Here is a 21,454-nt window from a genome sequence, read left to right as displayed (position 1 = left end):
AAGTGAGATTAAATCCATAAAGTCCATTTGTGTAATTTAACATATTTAATGAATTATTGCAGATTTGCGTAATATTCTGAGTTTGCTTTTCACTGCTTTTATTAATTGTAGCAATACTGAATGTGTTTTTGTGTAAGTGAGATGAGTAAATGTTCACTACAGTACCCATGATGTTCACACACACACACACACACACACACACACACACACACACACACACACACACACACACACACACACACACACACACACACACACACACACACACCTCTGCACTTCAACATGAGCACAGGACAGATGTCAGTCCATGGGGAACGAAGGAGTCTGCATTACTAATCTGAAAAAGGAACTCACATATGTTTTTCTAAATGTAAAAGTAATGCATTAATGCATACTAGTTACTTGAAAAAAGTAATCTGATTATGTAACTCAAGTTACTTGTAATATATATATATATATATATATATACTGTATACAGACACACACACACACATACAGTGTTGGGGAAAGTTGTAATGTTTTACAATATTGCGTTACTCCCTAGAAAGTAACTAATTGCGTTACTTTGTTACTTTTTATGGAACGTAATGCATTATATTGCTTTTGCGTTACTCTTTGTCCCCTGAGCTGGGCTTGCATGTCTTTTAAATAACAAAAAAAAAGTTATATTTTTGGTCAAACTAAATGCCCTTTCACAGCAGGAGTGAATTAAGCCTCAGGCGGAAGGAAAAGCAAATTCACAATTTTCAAATAAGTAATGCACAAATTTTGTTATAAATTTAAAAGTAATGCATTACTTGAAAAAAGTAATCTGATTAAGTTACTCACATTACTTGTAATGCCGTACTCCCAATATACAGTATATATATATAATCTTCTGTTTTGAAAGTGTTTATTATGGTTTATTTTGGTCTTTTAAATTCACAAGGTTTTGCAAAAAACAAAAAACAAAACAAAAAAACACATTGATCTGTGAGTTCATGATTGGCTGGTGTCAGGTGGCTGCGTTGATTTAGCAAAGTCATAATCGCATTATTATCCATTTTCTCACTGTGTAATATTCCACATTAAACTATTCAATAATTGAATGAAAACACACATATAGTGCTGTGAATGGTTAATCAGCATATGCAGACATGTCTTTATTGAGACATAAGCTATTGATGGGTACAGATATAAATGAAAATAATGAAGCATTGACATTGCGTTCAACACAAACTGAAGTGGTCTCCTGTGGGAGAAATAATGTGTTGTTGCGGTTTCTTATAATTGTTTCACCGAGCATGGCATTGACACGACTTCATTATTCCCAAAGTCCTGTTCCCGTTCTTCTCCCTTACTCACTTCCCATGTGGACTAAATGTGTGCAGATTTCCATCCTGATCGATATCTTTAAAAAAAGCCAAACGCCGCCACTAAATTTCCTTTTCCATTTTTCCTTTCACACATCTCTTCCATAAGTTTCTTGACTTCAGTTCAGATCTGTTGTTCCAGCTGATGTGTGAGATCTGTGTCTGTCTCCTGGTCTTGATCTCTGCCTCTGCTTCTCTCTGTTCTTCTCCCTCTCTTCACGTCTGTGTGTGTGTGTGTGTGTTCAGCTCTCGGGGAAACCCCAGCGCTACACACCGTCTCTGAGCAGGTCCAGGCTCGAGGTAGTGGACCGCTGGCTGTGGTCAGAGAAGAAGAGGAACCAGCCAATCCCGTCGCTTAGACCCTCATTAACTAATGTTAACTAATGAACCTTGTTGTAAAGTGTCACCGTGTTAATGTAAGCGAATCCTTACGAATGGGTGCATCTTAGAAAGTATAAAGTAATGAACGAGTAAAAAGCACAGATCTTTACTTTTTCTTTTTCTTTCTCTGCCTGTCTTTTAAAATCAACCAGGAATCAGTATCGAACACTTTTACTTTCATAAAACACATTCCTGGTTGTGTTGTGCATGATTCTTTGGTTTTCCACTGTAAAAAAGGTCTTTATAATCTTTAATCACAATGCAATGCCTTGCTCTGCCCATGACTTGTACGCCGGCCCGATAGAGCTCAACAACACGTCACAATATAACACACACGTTCATAAACACATCGCAGCAGAATCAAGACACAACACCGTTCAAACGGGTGCTGAGAAAATTGGGTAACACTTTACTTGAAGGGGTGTGCATAAGACTGACATGACACCTTCATAATCATGACATGACACATGGAGGTTTTATGCATGTTATGACAACTGTCATTAAGTGTCATTCGCTCAATTATGACATTTTTAATGCAAATATGACATTGTTTGAGATGTCTTTGTTCTGACAACTTGACATTACTAAAACAACACAACATGTCATAAGTATGTCATAAACATGACATAGCAAGATTAATTATCAAACTTATGAAACCACTTAGCTTTATGGGTTAACATTACATTAAACTGTCATGTGGTTGGTTTTGACATTGGCTGTCGTGAGGCATTATAACTGTGTCATGAATATTTGTCTTGAGCTCGACTACAGTGGTACACATTGAATTTGTCATTAAAATGTTATAATGCCTCATGACAGCCGATGTGTTCTATATGTCCATATTCCAGTCTATATGTGTTCTTCGTGCTAGTAAGTGCTAAATCCACACTTTTACAGTGTCGAGAACAGCAGTGATTTACTAATCATCATAACCTACACATGACCTTTCATATACAGTACAGGCTGCTAGTGTGCATGCACTCAGTTTTGATCTGATTGCATTTCATGTATTTGATCTTTTATGGCACTATTTTCTCGTTTACACTGGCATTTTACCTTTTAGAAATACATGCTTGTTTTTAATGTTATTTTAAGGTGGGGTACAGTTACATGAACGGCAACACAGTTTGGGATCCACTGCTCTTGGTCCATGTAAACATGAAGAATACTTTGGGTTTTAAGGAAGTGTTGCACTGTTGAAAGGGGAGGATCACGCATCGGTAATGATTAATAAGCTGAATTAAGCGTCATGATAGTCAGTGAAGTACGCTGGTGCGTGGAGGCATGTCCCATGTGTTGTGACTTGATTTCACTGTGTTGTTAACTTGTGTTTGTTGTGTTGTGCACTACTGGGCCATCGTACACTTTCACACTTACTCACTAGTATTTGTATGTATTTCATGTAAAGTTCGGTTCTACCACATACATTTACTTACGTTCGCATAGACAATAAAACATTCAAATTGATGTCTTGAGAGAGTATCTAAAATGCAAATTATTTATGCATGAACTTTAAAGAAGTACACGTTTAAGAATCTTTATTTATGAATATTTAATACAATGAAATCAATAGGATAAAACTATTGTATTTTATGATCATTGAAATTCAAAACGCTTTGTTTCACAAGTTCGACTGCCCATTTAGTCTCTGAGCGAGTGAGTGTAGGCTTTATTCACTTTCTCCACTCCATTTTCTGAAAAGAAGAAATCAATTTGTTATTTATACATACATACAACTAAACTACAATAAACACGTCCAATAAATAAATAAATGCAATCATTTTGTTGATGCTACTATCTATAAAAAATCCCAATGGGGAAATACATTACTGCAATTCCACTGTGGTAGAGCGTTGCCATATGAAAACATTGATATTTTCTCAATTTACAGTAAAACTACATTGATTTGTGAATAAAAACATCTAATCTACTTATCAAAGATGCTGCAAAAAAAAAAAATCCCCCTTGAGAAGAGATGTTTAGAAACGAGGTTGACAGAGCATTGGAGCGCTTCAACAGGTGTGAGGGGGATTCAAATGTCATGTGACTTAAAAACAGCACATCATTTGCTACCTTAAGGCCTGCCCTTTTAATTCCCATAGTGCAATATATTGTATTTTTTTCTGAATAACAAGGAAATGAGTAGAAATTAATTGTTGCCATAAAGGGTTAAATGTGAAGGACCCGCGTTCGTATTAATCGTAGCCATCAGACCCTCAAGCTGCCGGGCCAGTGCTACCACGGTTAAAGCCCTGCTGAAGACGCTCAGATTGGGGGAGAGGAGGAGAACTGGCCTGGCATTTGTCACAAAAGAAGTGCCAGCGAGTCTCTCTGGCATGAGCTGACAGAATGAAACATTCATGCTGGAGGTGGAGTCCAATTTAAACATGAATTCATGCCCTGTCGTTGCCATCCTGTGGAGGCTTGCTCACCCGGGTTGGCTCGCCAGATGCTAAGAAAACCATCACTCCATCACAGAGAAGCCGTAATCCTGCTGAGCTGTGTCCACAGTCCACTGAGATCGCCTTTGTCTACATCGAGGCTGGCCTGAAGAACACAAAGGCACCTGTGCTGCTCTGTGCACTTCATAGATGTAAAGCCCCTGAACTGCCACAGCCATGACAACTTTTGACTTATCTCTACAGAATGAGGAGAAAAAGTGTTAAGCATAACACAATGTTATATATGTGACTTTTGACATACATCTGTGTCAATACAGATGAATGATACACCCCTGCATCATCAGGTAAGTATCTGATACAGTCTTTGTGCACAAACAGAGCCTGTAACTCGCTCACGCTTTTAGCCAGACCCGATCTCATGCAATGCGTCTCTATGGCACGGATTGTATTTATCATGCAATTTATACGCGGAAATTAGTTTTTACGTGCACACTGTAAACCCCTTGGGCATGAGTAGTGGTGTGGGGTACGTGTGTATTACACGCCATAAAGTGCGTATCATATGCACGTAAAAACATATTTTCGCGTATAAAATAATAATCCGTGCCATAGAGACGCATTTGATAAGATCAGGCTGTTTAGCCAGTGTAATACCCACAAGGACGCCACTTGAGATCTGATGTGAGCAAGAGTGTCAAGAGCCCTTCTGAACCCCCATGGTGGCACAGGGCTATAGCAGTGTTAGGGCTGAACGTCTCGGCCCTTCAGACACTGGTGAATCAGGGCCCTGTCTGACTCCGGCATGACAAACCACTATCGCTGACTAAATCTATTCAGCGTAGTCGATGATCTCCTAAGCTCTTGTGAAACGACAGAATCACAGCTGCTTTCTGACATGCTCCACGCCATGATTGGAAAACCCACCATCGATGATAGCTACTCCTCTATAGATATATCCACTGCACTCTGTAAGATGCGGCGCTTGGTGTCCGGATCCCGACGCTCATGTCTAGTTCGGTGTCGGGTCAGTGTTGGGGTCAGGACACTCACGCTACATGTTTTTACAGCTTTTTTTTTTTTGTGAACACATAGGTTGAGGGTTCACTCCCTCCCCATGTGTTCTTGATGAAGTTGTACTTTGTTGTTGAGTGCCTGGACAGTTGTTTGGTGTCGTCACATGGCTTCTGTTATTTCTGTTTCAAAGGCCTCGTTTACACTGTCAGTGAAATGTGACCCAATTCCGATTTTTTACTCGTATGCGACACAGATCGGATGTGTTCTATGACAGTGTAAACAGGAAAAAAGCGCATGCATTCGGATATTTCGAGATTGGTTTCAGGCCTCGTTCATATGTGGAAATAAATCAGATATAAATCAGATATGTGCCAATGCGACTGTCATGTAAACAGGCTTATCGGATTTTCCGAGGCATTAGGCTGCGTCTCTGCGGTTTAATGGCGAGAGAAACCCCGACGCGCATCTGCAAAGGGACGGATGGCTAAAATTCTAAAATTTCGGACCCACTGCTCCTCGTTAAAGCCCGCCACGATCTCATGAGAGTGCGTTTATTGCACGATTTTTTTTTCACGTGGCATTTACGCCAAAAATAGTTTTCGCGTGCATGATACGCACTTTATGGCGTTTAATACACACGTTTACAGTGCGTATCATATGCAAGCAAAAACAATTTTTGGCATATAAATGGCATGAGAAATAAAATTTGTGCTATAGATACCACACTTTTATGAGATCGTGTTGTATGTTCCCACCTGTCCTGAGATCTCGCTGCGAACTCTCGTTCGTCCATCTGAGCAAGAAGACCCCTTTAAACATGCGTGATGTTTCAGTCAAGTGTAAACACATGACTCGGATATGGGTCACAATTTAAAGAACGTGTAAACGGACGGTAAAAAAAATCGGATATAGGCAACAAATCAGAATTGGGCATCAAGACCTCCAGTGTAAAAGAGGCCAAAGTGCCATGTGCTCTTGTCTTGACCTGGCCCTCCTCATTTGCTTCCCTCTTTATTCCCCCTGTGTTCTCTGTTTTTGCTTTGCCTCATCCTATCCCCTATGGGGTAGTTGTGTGTGTATCGGGGAAGAGCTCACTGCTGCAGAAAGTAAAGCTATGCAAACAGAGAAACATGGAGAGGATCTTGCTGGAGCTTGCTGTAGCTACTGGAAAGAATAACTAAAGAAAATACAAAGAATAGAGAAAGGAAGTGTAATTTGTACCCCCCCCCCCCCCCCCCCCCCCCCAGCAATAACAGTGATATCAGTGCTGTCAATCAATTAAAAAAAAAAAACTTTTTAATAACACATTTTTCTGTAAATAATCACAAGTTTTTATATTTTATATTATTCACATATAATTTCACATTTAATCTCAAAATTAATGTAGAAACAACAAAGACAGTATATTTTAAATATTTGATCTAACAGGTAGGAAATATACAGAAGTTGAATAAGTTATCAAACACTTCACAGTCTTCACTGCATACATTATGAATAAATATAGATTCATCCTTATTACAGCTACACAAGTTCAGTCTAGAGCAGCGAGTGATCTTCTCTTTGTCATTTGTTCTTTGGTTTACATTAACAACAGACAGCAGGTTTATTAAGCACATGATGTGGATCTGACACGCATGTCCTCACAACTCTTTGTGTTCGTTTAACACCTTTTATCTCATTTAAGACTGTGCTTATCAGGATATTCGACAAAGCGGACATTTGGGATACTTTTGTCTGGTTTTGTCCGTTCAAGAGTGAAAGAAAACTCAATGCGGCCGCGCGTTGTCTGAAGCAGCATTCTGTGCGCATGAGTCCTGTGTGTGTGTGTGTGTGTGTGTGTGTGTGTGTGTGTGTGAAATCAAAAAGAATCAAAGGTGAATGTACACAAAAGTTTATTTAATGAATATATGGAATGCAAAATAGATAATCTATATGCTAACACACACACACACACACACACACACACACACATCACACAAACAATCACAAATACACACACAGGTAAACACTAAATAGAGGTGGATGAATGAAACTGGAAAAGAAACAACGGTAACTAAACTACACTCACCGGCCACTTTATTAGGTACCCCATGCTAGTAACGGGTTGGACCCCCTTTTGCCTTCAGAACTGCCTCAATTCTTCGTGGCATAGATTCAACAAGGTGCTGGAAGCATTCCTCAGGGAGTTTGGTCCATATTGACATGATGGCATCACACAGTTGCCGCAGATTTGTCGGCTGCACATCCATGATGCGAATCTCCCGTTCCACCACATCCCAAAGATGCTCTATTGGGTTGAGATCTGGTGACTGTGGAGGCCATTTTAGTACAGTGAACTCATTGTCATGTTCAAGAAACCAATTTGAAATGATTAGAGCTTTGTGACATGGTGGAAGTAGCCATCAGAGGATGGGTACATGGTGGCCATAAAGGGATGGACATGGTCAGAAACAATGCTCAGGTAGGCCGTGGCATTTAAACGATGCCCAATTGGCACTAAGGGGCCTAAAGTGTGCCAGGAAAACATCCCCCACACCATTACACCACCACCACCAGCCTGCACAGTGGTAACAAGGCATGATGGTTCCATGTTCTCATTCTGTTTACGCCAAATTCTGACTCTAACATCTGAATGTCTCAACAGAAATCGAGACTCATCAGACCAGGCAACATTTTTCCAGTCTTCAACTGTTCAATTTTGGTGAGCTCTTGCAAATTGTAGCCTCTTTTTCCTATTTGTAGTGGAGATGAGTGGTACCCGGTGGAGTCTTCTGCTGTTGTAGCCCATCCGCCTCAAGGTTGTGCGTGTTGTGGCTTCACAAATGCTTTGCTGCATACCTCGGTTGTAACGAGTGGTTATTTCAGTCACTGTTGCCCTTCTATCAGCTCGAACCAGTCTGGCCATTCTCCTCTGACCTCTGGCATCAACAAGGCATTTCTGCCCACAGAACTGCCGCTCACTGGATGTTTTTTCTTTTTCGGACCATTCTCTGTAAACCCTAGAGATGGTTGTGCGTGAAAATCCCAGTAGATTAGCAGTTTCTGAAATACTCAGACCAGCCCTTCTGGCACCAACAATCATGCCACGTTCAAAGTCACTCAAATCAACTTTCTTCCCCATACTGATGCTCGGTTTGAACTGCAGGAGATTGTCTTGACCATGTCTACATGCCTAAATGCACTGAGTTGCCGCCATGTGATTGGCTGCTTAGAAATTAAGTGTTAACGAGCAGTTGGACAGGTGTACCTAATAAAGTGGCCGGTGAGTGTATATAATTATGCAAGTGAAAGAGTCCGTCACAATTCAGTTTCAATGCTAAAGGTAACATATGGAGGGAATAGAATTGGGCCCAGAATTGACCCTTGAGGCATCCCGCATGATACAGGAGCCAAATGTGGACATTTATCAATCCTAACTCTTACATACCTTTTGGAGAGGAAGAAAACCAGTGCAAAGCAATGCCTCTAACACCAACCTCCTGGTGTCGGCGATCTACAGGACAAGAATGCTGTGATGGATTGTGTCGAAGGCAGCAGTTAATTCAAGAACAATTAAAAGGTAATTCGTCAATAAGGAGGGCTCCGAACCCAGACTGAAATGTATCATAATGGTCTGTTAAAAATGCAGAAAGTTGAAGAATAAAAATCTTCTTTAACACCTGCGACAAGGTGTTGAAAATGATTAAAATCGGACGAATTGAGATTCCGCTTCTTCAGAAATGGCCTTATCACTGCATGCTTGAAGTTGGAATGAATGACGGCAGAAGTCAATGAGCTGTTCGTGATGGTCAACACAGATGGACCAATCACACCTATCACATCCCCAAAGAGACGGGTGGGCATAATATCCACTGGTGAGGTAGTCGGCCTCAATTTATTAAGATCAATTGGATTAAAATGAGTTGACTGGACATTATCAAGAGCAGGACTGGAAAAATTAATGGGATGATAAGCGCAGGGAACGCAAGAATATAAAGCCTCAATCTTACTCCTGAAATATCTAAAAACGTTGTGCACGACTCAAGGGTAACGCCGGGGTATGATGTTGTCATAGGATTAACCACTTTATCAAAAGTATTAAACGGCACTTCTGGATTATGTGAATTGTTAAATATTAAATCTGAAATATGCTTAGCTGCTTTGACAGCGAGTTGATAGGCAGACAGGGGATTCTCCTGAGGAACGTAACTTATCTTTTTTCCATTTATGCTATGCTTCCCACACACTCATGCCTAAGGCTTGAGCTCAGTTTGGGAACCTTTGTGTTTACTGGTGGTCTAAAATATTAATTAAACAGCATACTTATTTCCTCAGTGTTGTCCCTATTTGATGATTCTTCCAAAACACTCCTTTCTAAGGAATCTGAGATGTCTTTACACCTAATGGGGTGATCACACAAGAAAAATGCACGTCCTTCCGATCACTCAGAGGCAAATGCAGAAGGATTACATTAAACATGACAGACATATGATCAGACAAACAGCTTCCCTTAACATCAGTGTCACGTAATAGAAGGCCAAGAGATTTAAGAGATAGAACAAGATCAAGGGTATGTCCGTGTTCGAGTGTAGGGCCATTTACATGCTGAACGAGATACAATGACTCAATGAGTTGTTCAAATCCCTTCTTCAAGTGATGGGAAGGGCAGCACACATGATTAGAAGTTTACCCTCAGTGGGGACAAAAAAATTCCCTCATAATCATGAATAAAATCCTTATGGTGGTCTATAAAGAAGGGCACAATTCACCAGGCTAGATTGTTGAATCCTCAATAATTGCAGCTCAGATGTTAGGCATTGAGAAGGCGGCAAAAGCGCACATTTAAACTGTAGCCACTAATCGGCCCACTAATCTAAGAAAATGTAAATAATCACAATCCTCTGGTGATAAGTGCGCTAATGAATCCAACTCAGTTGAGCCAAGTTACCGTAAAAGTCTTGTCCGTCAAGTCTAGTGAAAAATTGTTTAAGATAAATTGTTTATTGCAAATGGCTCTTGATCAACACCCCTCTTGAATCAGCGCTGTCTGGATGATCCGCAAAAAGGGGTTGACGAGTCCAGAAAGACTGGAACGAGACTGTAGCTCCAACGCATGGTGAAGTTTAAGCTGCCAATAGCGGAGAATCCTTGGGGATCAAACACCGGCATCTCTTCAGCCTAACTGCACTTTCCTCATCTTACGCTGAAGAGAACAGCCGGTCGAGTAACAGAAGTAGAAGAAGCCCTTGAGTTGAAGAAGTGATCCTCTATAGGGTCCATGCTAGAGAGACGTAGATTAAGGAGGGCTTGACGATCACCATCCGCTCGGCACCCAAGTTTTAACCGGGAGTAAGTAATTAAACTTGAACTAACTTTCTGACCAGGCCAGGTATATCGTGCAAATTGATGTCTCCTGTAATAAAAAATGTTACATAACTATACATATTGATATGTTGTTATTATGATGATCAGGGTGATATTTCTGGTGCATTTGAAGTAAAGCTTAAAGAGGAAGACATAATTCATCCAGAATCAAGTTATTATTGTCTTGTTTGTATAGACAATAGCCGTTAGTTTAGCTCACACTCCAGCAAACCTTAACCTGACTAGCTTGTATCAAAGCAAAGGAGATATTTTCAAATTGCAACCAATTGGTGGATGGGAAAGGTAATAATAAAGTACAAGCATTAATGCAACTGATGGCCGACCCAGACAGCAACATAGAGTCGGCCCAGATCCGGGCCACATCTGGTACATGTGGATTCAACGCGTACCAGATGTGGGCCGACACTATGTTGCTGTCTGGGGATAAACCATGATTTGCTACTTGCTGTTGCAAGTCGAAATGCAGATGGCATTGAGGAGTTGGGAACGTTCTCTTGGGTAAAGAGAGAGAAACTGTATACGCCTGTGTGTTCAAGGTGAGGGATCAATATTTTTGATCCAGACAGAGTCCAGAAGCGAACTGCACTACACTCCGATCCGTAATCACATTACGGGTCGGCTGTCAAAAAGAAGAATATTTACAGCCTCGTTATTTCAAGAGACTCATGGTTGATGAAGCATTCTTTGACAGACTGTAAATAGACACGATTTTTTCTCTTTCAGAAAACTGTAACACGCACGAGACGGAATGACATGCGGATCGTGAATGAGGTGTAGAGAATTGTCCGCACACACACACAGTGCCAGGGATAACGGAGCATGTTTGAAACAAACGAACCCACTGAGGCTCGCACTTCCCCACAGTTAATTATATTCCTCATTAGCGCTAAAGACATTCTAATGGGACTCTCCCAGATACCACGGAGACCATTTAGCTTTTACCTCGTCAGGCGCCTTTCCAATGCCTGTTCCTTGTGTTCATAGATGGAACGCGTTACACACTTGTGGCTTTCTTCTGTGGACATATGCATTTTTCATAGGCAGCTATGCAAATAATGTCAGTAGGTTTCCACTGCGGCTACATCTGGATTAATTAGGTCACCCATAAAAAATGTGATTTAAATATCACTCAGAGAGGAGTGGCCTGACTGTGCGGTTTACGATCAGAAACACGTGTTTTACTGCTTATACAGCACAAGAGTATACGTGATCAAAACCTTGAATTAATCAAGACTCTTGACATTTGTTTGTTTGTAGTATTATGCTTTATGAAGTGCTACTTTCCTATCACAGCAAAAAAAAAAAGTCTACTGTGTAACTGGAACAGTTTTTGCACTGTTTTACTTGAAACAATTTAATTCACACAATGGATCTAACTCAATGCCTTTAAGCATGTAGACACGGTCAAGACGATCTGCTGAAGTTCAAACTGAGCATCAGAATGAGGAAGAAAGGTGATTTAAGTGACTTTGAACGGTGGGACGGGTGTAATATTTGTGAATTTGATTATCCATTTGGTTGTGAGTGCAGTGTGCTTGCAGAGAGACTCCGCCCACACACTCTTCTGATTGGATGTGATTTTGGATTGATTTGGTTGCGAGTGCAGTGCGCTTGCAGAGAGACTCCGCCCACACGCTCTTCTGATTGGCTGTGATTTTGGATTGATTTGGTTGTGAGTGCAGTGCGCTTGCAGAGAGACTCCGCCCACACTCTCTTCTGATTGGCTGTGATTTTGGTTTGATTTGGTTGTGAGTGCAGTGCGCTTGCAGAGAGACTCCGCCCACACAGTCTTCTGATTGGCTGTGATTTTGGTTTGATTTGGTTGCGAGTGCAGTGCGCTTGCAGAGAGACTCCGCCCACACGCTCTTCTGATTGGCTGTGATTTTGGACTGATTTGGTTGTGAGTGCAGTGCGCTTGCAGAGAGACTCCGCCCACACGCTCTTCTGATTGGCTGTGATTTTGGATTGATTTGGTTGCGAGTGCAGTGCGCTTGCAGAGAGACTCCGCCCAAACGCTCTTCTGATTGGCTGTGATTTTGGATTGATTTGGTTGTGAGTGCAGTGAGCTTGCAGAGAGACTCCGCCCACACACTCTTCTGATTGGCTGTGATTTTGGACTGATTTGGTTGTGAGTGCAGTGCGCTTGCAGAGAGACTCCGCCCACACGCTCTTCTGATTGGCTGTGATTTTGGTTTGATTTGGTTGCGAGTGCAGTGCGCTTGCAGAGAGACTCCGCCCACACGCTCTTCTGATTGGCTGTGATTTTGGACTGATTTGGTTGTGAGTGCAGTGCGCTTGCAGAGAGACTCCGCCCACACGCTCTTCTGATTGGCTGTGATTTTGGATTGATTTGGTTGCGAGTGCAGTGCGCTTGCAGAGAGACTCCGCCCAAACGCTCTTCTGATTGGCTGTGATTTTGGATTGATTTGGTTGTGAGTGCAGTGAGCTTGCACAGAGACTCCGCCCACACACTCTTCTGATTGGCTGTGATTTTGGACTGATTTGGTTGTGAGTGCAGTGCGCTTGCAGAGAGACTCCGCCCACACGCTCTTCTGATTGGCTGTGATTTTTGTTTGATTTGGTTGTGAGTGCAGTGCGCTTGCAGAGAGACTCCGCCCACACACTCTTCTGATTGGCTGTGATTTTGGATTGATTTGGTTGCGAGTGCAGTGCGTTTGCAGAGAGACTCCGCCCACACACTCTTCTGATTGGCTGTGATTTTGGATTGATTTGGTTGCGAGTGCAGTGCGCTTGCAGAGAGACTCCGCCCACACTCTCTTCTGATTGGCTGTATTGATTTTGGTTTGATTTGGTTGTGAGTGCAGTGCGCTTACAGAGAGACTCCGCCCACACGCTCTTCTGATTGGCTGTGATTTTGGATTGATTTGGTTGTGAGTGCAGTGCGCTTGCAGAGAGACTCCGCCCACACACTCTTCTGATTGGCTGTAATTTTGGAATGATTTGGTTGCGAGTGCAGTGCGCTTGCAGAGAGACTCCGCCCACACGCTCTTCTGATTGGCTGTGATTTTGGATTGGTTTAGTTGTGAGTGCAGTGCGCTTACAGAGAGACTCCGCCCACACGCTCTTCTGATTGGCTGTGATTTTGGATTGATTTGGTTGTGAGTGCAGTGCGCTTGCAGAGAGACTCCGCCCACACACTCTTCTGATTGGCTGTGATTTTGGATTGATTTGGTTGTGAGTGCAGTGAGTTTGCAGAGAGACTCCGCCCACACATTCTGATTGGCTGTGATTTTAGATTGATTTGGTTGTGAGTGCAGTGCGCTTACAGAGAGACTCCGCCCACACACTCTTCTGATTGGCTGTGATTTTGGATTGATTTGGTTGTGAGTGCAGTGCGGTTGCAGAGAGACTCCGCCCACACACTCTTCTGATTGGCTGTGATTTTGGATTGATTTGGTTGCGAGTGCAGTGCGCTTACAGAGAGACTCCGCCCACACGCTCTTCTGATTGGCTGTGATTTTGGATTGATTTGGTTGTGAGTGCAGTGCAGTTGCAGAGAGACTCCGCCCACACACTCTTCTGATTGGCTGTGATTTTGGATTGATTTGGTTGCGAGTGCAGTGCGCTTGCAGAGAGACTCCGCCCACACACTCTTCTGATTGGCAGTGATTTTGGACTGATTTGGTTGTGAGTGCAGTGCGCTTGCAGAGAGACTCCGCCCACACACTCTTCTGATTGGCTGTGATTTTGGACTGATTTGGTTGTGAGTGCAGTGCGCTTACAGAAAGACTCCGCCCACACTCTCTTCTGATTGGCTGTGATTTTGGACTGATTTGGTTGTGAGTGCAGTGCGCTTACAGAGAGACTCCGCCCACACACTCTTCTGATTGGCTGTGATTTTGGATTGATTTGGTTGTGAGTGCAGTGCGCTTGCAGAGAGACTCCGCCCACACGCTCTTCTGATTGGCTGTGATTTTGGATTGATTTGGTTGCGAGTGCAGTGCGTTTGCAGAGAGACTCCGCCCACACACTCTTCTGATTGGCTGTGATTTTGGATTGATTTGGTTGCGAGTGCAGTGCGTTTGCAGAGAGACTCCGCCCACACGCTCTTCTGATTGGCTGTGATTTTGGACTGATTTGGTTGTGAGTGCAGTGCGCTTGCAGAGAGACTCCGCCCACACGCTCTTCTGATTGGCTGTATTGATTTTGGATTGATTTGGTTGTGAGTGCAGTGTGCTTGCAGAGAGACTCCGCCCACACTCTCTTCTGATTGGCTGTGATTTTGGATTGATTTGGTTGCGAGTGCAGTGCGCTTGCAGAGAGACTCCGCCCACACTCTCTTCTGATTGGCTGTGATTTTGGTTTGATTTGGTTGTGAGTGCAGTGCGCTTGCAGAGCTGCAGAGAGACTCCGCCCACACGCTCTTCTGATTGGCTGTGATTTTGGATTGGTTTGGTTGTGAGTGCAGTGCGCTTACAGAGAGACTCCGCCCACACCCTCTTCTGATTGGCTGTGATTTTGGATTGATTTGGTTGTGAGTGCAGTGCGCTTGCAGAGAGACTCCGCCCACACACTCTTCTGATTGGCTGTGATTTTGGATTGATTTGGTTGTGAGTGCAGTGAGTTTGCAGAGAGACTCCGCCCACACATTCTGATTGGCTGTGATTTTAGATTGATTTGGTTGTGAGTGCAGTGCGCTTACAGAGAGACTCCGCCCACACACTCTTCTGATTGGCTGTGATTTTGGATTGATTTGGTTGCGAGTGAAGTGCGCTTACAGAGAGACTCCGCCCACACGCTCTTCTGATTGGCTGTGATTTTTGATTGATTTGGTTGTGAGTGCAGTGCGCTTGCAGAGAGACTCCGCCCACACACTCTTCTGATTGGCTGTGATTTTGGATTGGTTTGGTTGTGAGTGCAGTGCGCTTGCAGAGAGACTCCGCCCACACGCTCTTCTGATTGGCTGTGATTTTGGATTGGTTTAGTTGTGAGTGCAGTGCGCTTACAGAGAGACTCCGCCCACACGCTCTTCTGATTGGCTGTGATTTTGGACTGATTTGGTTGTGAGTGCAGTGCGCTTGCAGAGAGACTCCGCCCACACACTCTTCTGATTGGCTGTGATTTTGGACTGATTTGGTTGTGAGTGCAGTGCGCTTACAGAAAGACTCCACCCACACACTCTTTTGATTGGCTGTGATTTTGGACTGATTTGGTTGTGAGTAGGGCTGGGGTAAACGATTATTAATTAAACGATTAGCCTGTCGATTATTTTATCGATTAGTCGACTAATCTAACGACTAATTGAACGATTCTTTTTTGTAACATTGAAATTGCAGGAGTGCACATTCAATGCACAACAATTTTGATCTGGTTCTTACAGAGTATCTACACTGTAAAATGTTTGGAAGGCTACTCAAATGAGCCCTATCACACTTGGATGTGGTGCTCATTTTAATGTTTTCAGTGCTCATAAAAACATACGGACTGATTTTTCGGTTTTGTTGACGGGGGTGGGGTTTACATGCGCTTCATAAGGCACACACGCACATTTGCACACACACGCGCGCTACACGGTTTGGAGCTCGCGAGCTCTAGATTCCGGGAGATTTTAACTAATTTGCGGTCATCAGGGAGCCGCTTAGCCTCGTGAGACCATCCTGATCTCGCGAGCTTTCAAGGTTTCACTCGCAGATCAGTCTGGATACTTTCCGTTAAAGAGCATATTGCAGGTAAAAAAAAAATCTAAATTAATATATAACCTTGTATGAAAATACCATATGAAAAGTTAATGCAGGATTTAAAATGTTTTAAAACGACATAAGGGCACTAATTTAGTAGATAAAGTGAGCGTTTCTTGGACTGCTCGTAAAAACGGCTTTTTTTTCAAAATCGCGTCATTTTACGTCACGCTAGGGAGCCTCAGCCTCGGCTCAGTGGAGAGTAGGCTGGTATTCAGTGAGAGCGGCCGTGAGTCAGTGTGTTTTCGGTAGTTTTTGTATTTTAATTTATCATCGTCGTGGTAAATTATTGTTTGTGGAGGTTGCAAAAACTCTGGCCTGTCAGGACATCGAGTCCACAGGTTTCCATAACAAGAAAAGGGACGGTGTTGCTGTATATCTTTCGTGCCTGGTGCGGTTAAGTGCAGGTGAAGAGACGGGATTTCTCTTCCGCATCGGCTTCGAGAAACGCGGTCGTGTGTAGCGTTCACTTCAGATCGGATGATTATCATCCCGGCGATATGATGGAGTTCAAAATGGGATGCCGAAGCAAGAATATTGATCGTCGTATACTGTACCAATGGCATGAAATAGTGTGATATAGGTAGTCATGCCCTAAATAGAGGCAACTTGTAATTGAAAAACAAAATTACTCAGGTTGTTTAAATATTCAAATCTTTAATTTTCTATTTATGTTATAACCCAGGTGAAAAATATGTATTAAAAATGTACTTGGGTATGTTTTTAGTACAATAGAAATATACTCAAGTATAGTTTTTATACATTTAATAGTATAAATCTACCCTAAAAATACGAATGTCTGCTGGCCTGATGGTAATAATCTGTACAATATTGTGAACACAGTGTATATCGTTAGCGAACGTGTATATCTATAAGCACGTCTCTCACCAAGACACCTGTCCTGTTCTCCACTGGTTCTCACACCACAACTCATGGTGTCTCTGACCGTTCTGTCTGACATTAGTCCTGGCCTGTCCCTGCTCTCTTGGCAGCATAGCAGGCTCATAATTGTCTGGCTGTGGTCCGTCATACGAGTAAGTACTTCCTCAGCGTCCGAAATGTCATTGCGATCCATTGTTTTCCTGTTGTTTGAATCGACCGCTCTCCCGCCCGTTATGTCACGCCCGCCACGCCCATTTTCAGACGCGGAAGTACAATTTTCTCACAAAAACGACTCCAGAAGCTTCTGTAGCGTATTTATAAGTATATTTTAAATAAAATCTAGTTCCTACATTATTTTTCTATACATTGACTCGTTGGGTCCTCTAACCTGCAATATGCCCTTTAACGAAAATTTGGGAGCAGTTCACCAAACGAATGTCCAATCAGCGTTGGCTTTGAGGCGGGTTGAGGTGTGACGCAACGAGAAGCGCGTCAGTTCAGTCTAAAGAACATGTCGGCTTCAGCGGATGAAACTAGCATCAGCGTGGCTATCGAGCAAGTTTTATCGGAATTACAGAGTATTTCTTCACTGAAAGAAGAGCAAAACACTGCTCTGGAGGCTTTTCTCAGAGGAAAAGATACGCTCTGTTAGTACGTCATATGCTTCGTTGATCTGATTGGTTGATTTGGCCCGTCTATCACCAACATAGACCAATCAGCTAACCAGTATTTTCGCCCCTTACCAAAACTACTTCAACGGAAGGTTTCCAGATGGATATGCGGAGCAAATCCATCTGGCGGAGTCAGGTTAGGAGCCGCTATCACTATGCGGGAGACTTGGGATGTCAACTCCATTTGACAAAGAACGCAAATAACGACACCTTTATGTTTGGGACTAAATTTGAAGTATTCCCATACCTTCGATGATTTAGTGCGAGCTGGTTTTTTTTAGGACTTTTTCTTTTGTTGGGACTTTTGCATGGCTTTGTTGTGAATTCTGTGAAGAGGTTGCTGTTTCGTCCTCGATTCTGCAATGTTTCGGTCTCCCACGTGTGTGTGTGGCGAGCTGTACCGCCGGGAACGGTGCAAAAAAATAAATACATAAATAAATAAAGAAGCGTCGACAAAAAAATATGACGTAGACGAATTTTTGACGTCGAAGCGTCGACGTCATCGACGCGCCGCTACAGGCCTAGTTGTGAGTGCAGTGCGCTTACAGAGAGACTCCGCCCACACTCTCTTCTGATTGGCTGTGATTTTGGACTGATTTGGTTGTGAGTGCAGTGCGCTTACAGAAAGACTCCGCCCACACTCTCTTCTGATTGGCAGTGATTTTGGACTGATTTGGTTGTGAGTGCAGTGCGCTTGCAGAGAGACTCCGCCCACACACTCTTCTGATTGGCTGTGATTTTGGACTGATTTGGTTGTGAGTGCAGTGCGCTTACAGAAAGACTCCGCCCACACTCTCTTCTGATTGGCTGTGATTTTGGACTGATTTGGTTGTGAGTGCAGTGCGCTTACAGAGAGACTCCGTCCACACACTCTTCTGATTGGCTGTGATTTTGGATTGATTTGGTTGCGAGTGCAGTGCGTTTGCAGAGAGACTCCGCCCACACGCTCTTCTGATTGGCTGTGATTTTGGTTTGATTTGGTTGTGAGTGCAGTGCGCTTACAGAGAGACTCCGCCCACACGCTCTTCTGATTGGCTGTGATTTTGGATTGATTTGGTTGTGAGTGCAGTGCGCTTGCAGAGAGACTCCGCCCACACACTCTTCTGATTGGCTGTGATTTTGGAATGATTTGGTTGCGAGTGCAGTGCGCTTGCAGAGAGACTCCGCCCACACGCTCTTCTGATTGGCTGTGATTTTGGATTGGTTTAGTTGTGAGTGCAGTGCGCTTACAGAGAGACTCCGCCCACACGCTCTTCTGATTTGCTGTGATTTTGGATTGATTTGGTTGTGAGTGCAGTGAGTTTGCAGAGAGACTCCGCCCACACATTCTGATTGGCTGTGATTTTAGATTGATTTGGTTGTGAGTGCAGTGCGCTTACAGAGAGACTCCGCCCACACACTCTTCTGATTGGCTGTGATTTTGGATTGATTTGGTTGCGAGTGCAGTGCGCTTACAGAGAGACTCCGCCCACACGCTCTTCTGATTGGCTGTGATTTTGGATTGATTTGGTTGTGAGTGCAGTGCGCTTACAGAGAGACTCCGCCCACACGCTCTTCTGATTGGCTGTGATTTTGGATTGATTTGGTTGTGAGTGCAGTGCGGTTGCAGAGAGACTCCGCCCACACATTCTTCTGATTGGCTGTGATTTTGGATTGATTTGGTTGCGAGTGCAGTGCGCTTGCAGAGAGACTCCGCCCACACACTCTTCTGATTGGCAGTGATTTTGGACTGATTTGGTTGTGAGTGCAGTGCGCTTGCAGAGAGACTCCGCCCACACACTCTTCTGATTGGCTGTGATTTTGGACTGATTTGGTTGTGAGTGCAGTGCGCTTACAGAAAGACTCCGCCCACACTCTCTTCTGATTGGCTGTGATTTTGGACTGATTTGGTTGTGAGTGCAGTGCGCTTACAGAGAGACTCCGCCCACACACTCTTCTGATTGGCTGTGATTTTGGATTGATTTGGTTGTGAGTGCAGTGCGCTTGCAGAGAGACTCCGCCCACACGCTCTTCTGATTGGCTGTGATTTTGGATTGATTTGGTTGCGAGTGCAGTGCGTTTGCAGAGAGACTCCGCCCACACACTCTTCTGATTGGCTGTGATTTTGGATTGATGTGGTTGCGAGTGCAGTGCGTTTGCAGAGAGACTCCGCCCACACGCTCTTCTGATTGGCTGTGATTTTGGACTGATTTGGTTGTGAGTGCAGTGCGCTTGCAGAGAGACTCCGCCCACACGCTCTTCTGATTGGCTGTATTGATTTTGGATTGATTTGGTTGTGAGTGCAGTGCGCTTACAGAAAGACTCCGCCCACACTCTCTTCTGATTGGCTGTGATTTTGGATTGATTTGGTTGCGAGTGCAGTGCGCTTGCAGAGAGACTCCGCCCACACTCTCTACTGATTGGCTGTGATTTTGGTTTGATTTGGTTGTGAGTGCAGTGCGCTTGCAGAGAGACTCCGCCCACACGCTCTTCTGATTGGCTGTGATTTTGGATTGGTTTGGTTGTGAGTGCAGTGCGCTTACAGAGAGACTCCGCCCACACGCTCTTCTGATTGGCTGTGATTTTGGATTGATTTGGTTGTGAGTGCAGTGCGCTTGCAGAGAGACTCCGCCCACACACTCTTCTGATTGGCTGTGATTTTGGATTGATTTGGTTGTGAGTGCAGTGAGTTTGCAGAGAGACTCCGCCCACACATTCTGATTGGCTGTGATTTTAGATTGATTTGGTTGTGAGTGCAGTGCGCTTACAGAGAGACTCCGCCCACACACTCTTCTGATTGGCTGTGATTTTGGATTGATTTGGTTGCGAGTGCAGTGCGCTTACAGAGAGACTCCGCCCACACGCTCTTCTGATTGGCTGTGATTTTGGATTGATTTGGTTGTGAGTGCAGTGCGCTTGCAGAGAGACTCCGCCCACACACTCTTCTGATTGGCTGTGATTTTGGATTGATTTGGTTGCGAGTGCAGTGCGCTTGCAGAGAGACTCCGCCCACACTCTCTTCTGATTGGCTGTGATTTTGGTTTGATTTGGTTGTGAGTGCAGTGCGCTTACAGAGAGACTCCGCCCACACGCTCTTCTGATTGGCTGTGATTTTGGATTGATTTGGTTGTGAGTGCAGTGCGCTTGCAGAGAGACTCCGCCCACACGCTCTTCTGATTGGCTGTGATTTTGGATTGGTTTAGTTGTGAGTGCAGTGCGCTTACAGAGAGACTCCACCCACACGCTCTTCTGATTGGCTGTGATTTTGGATTGATTTGGTTGCGAGTGCAGTGCGCTTGCAGAGAGACTCCGCCCACACACTCTTCTGATTGGCTGTGATTTTGGAATGATTTGGTTGCGAGTGCAGTGCGCTTGCAGAGAGACTCCGCCCACACACTCTTCTGATTGGCTGTGATTTTGGAATGATTTGGTTGCGAGTGCAGTGCGCTTGCAGAGAGACTCCGCCCACACGCTCTTCTGATTGGCTGTGATTTTGGATTGGTTTAGTTGTGAGTGCAGTGCGCTTACAGAGAGACTCCACCCACACGCTCTTCTGATTGGCTGTGATTTTGGATTGATTTGGTTGTGAGTGCAGTGAGTTTGCAGAGAGACTCCGCCCACACATTCTGATTGGCTGTGATTTTAGATTGATTTGGTTGTGAGTGCAGTGCGCTTACAGAGAGACTCCGCCCACACACTCTTCTGATTGG

At 43.8% G+C, this 21,454-nt stretch overlaps 1 protein-coding gene across 1 annotated transcript in view; it reads left to right on the top strand.

Moving 5' to 3' along the window:
- Positions 1 to 21,454, top strand: part of tmie (transmembrane inner ear) — a 56,145-nt gene that overhangs the window by 15,045 nt on the left and 19,646 nt on the right.

This window comes from Rhinichthys klamathensis, unplaced genomic scaffold, assembly GCF_029890125.1.
Source record: "Rhinichthys klamathensis goyatoka isolate OS25496 unplaced genomic scaffold, OSU_Roscu_1.1 h1tg000011l_1, whole genome shotgun sequence".
In the NCBI taxonomy this organism is placed as follows: Eukaryota; Metazoa; Chordata; class Actinopteri; order Cypriniformes; family Leuciscidae; genus Rhinichthys; species Rhinichthys klamathensis.
The sequence above is the reverse complement of the archived record's forward strand: the minus strand, read 5'-3'. Positions and strand labels throughout refer to the sequence as shown.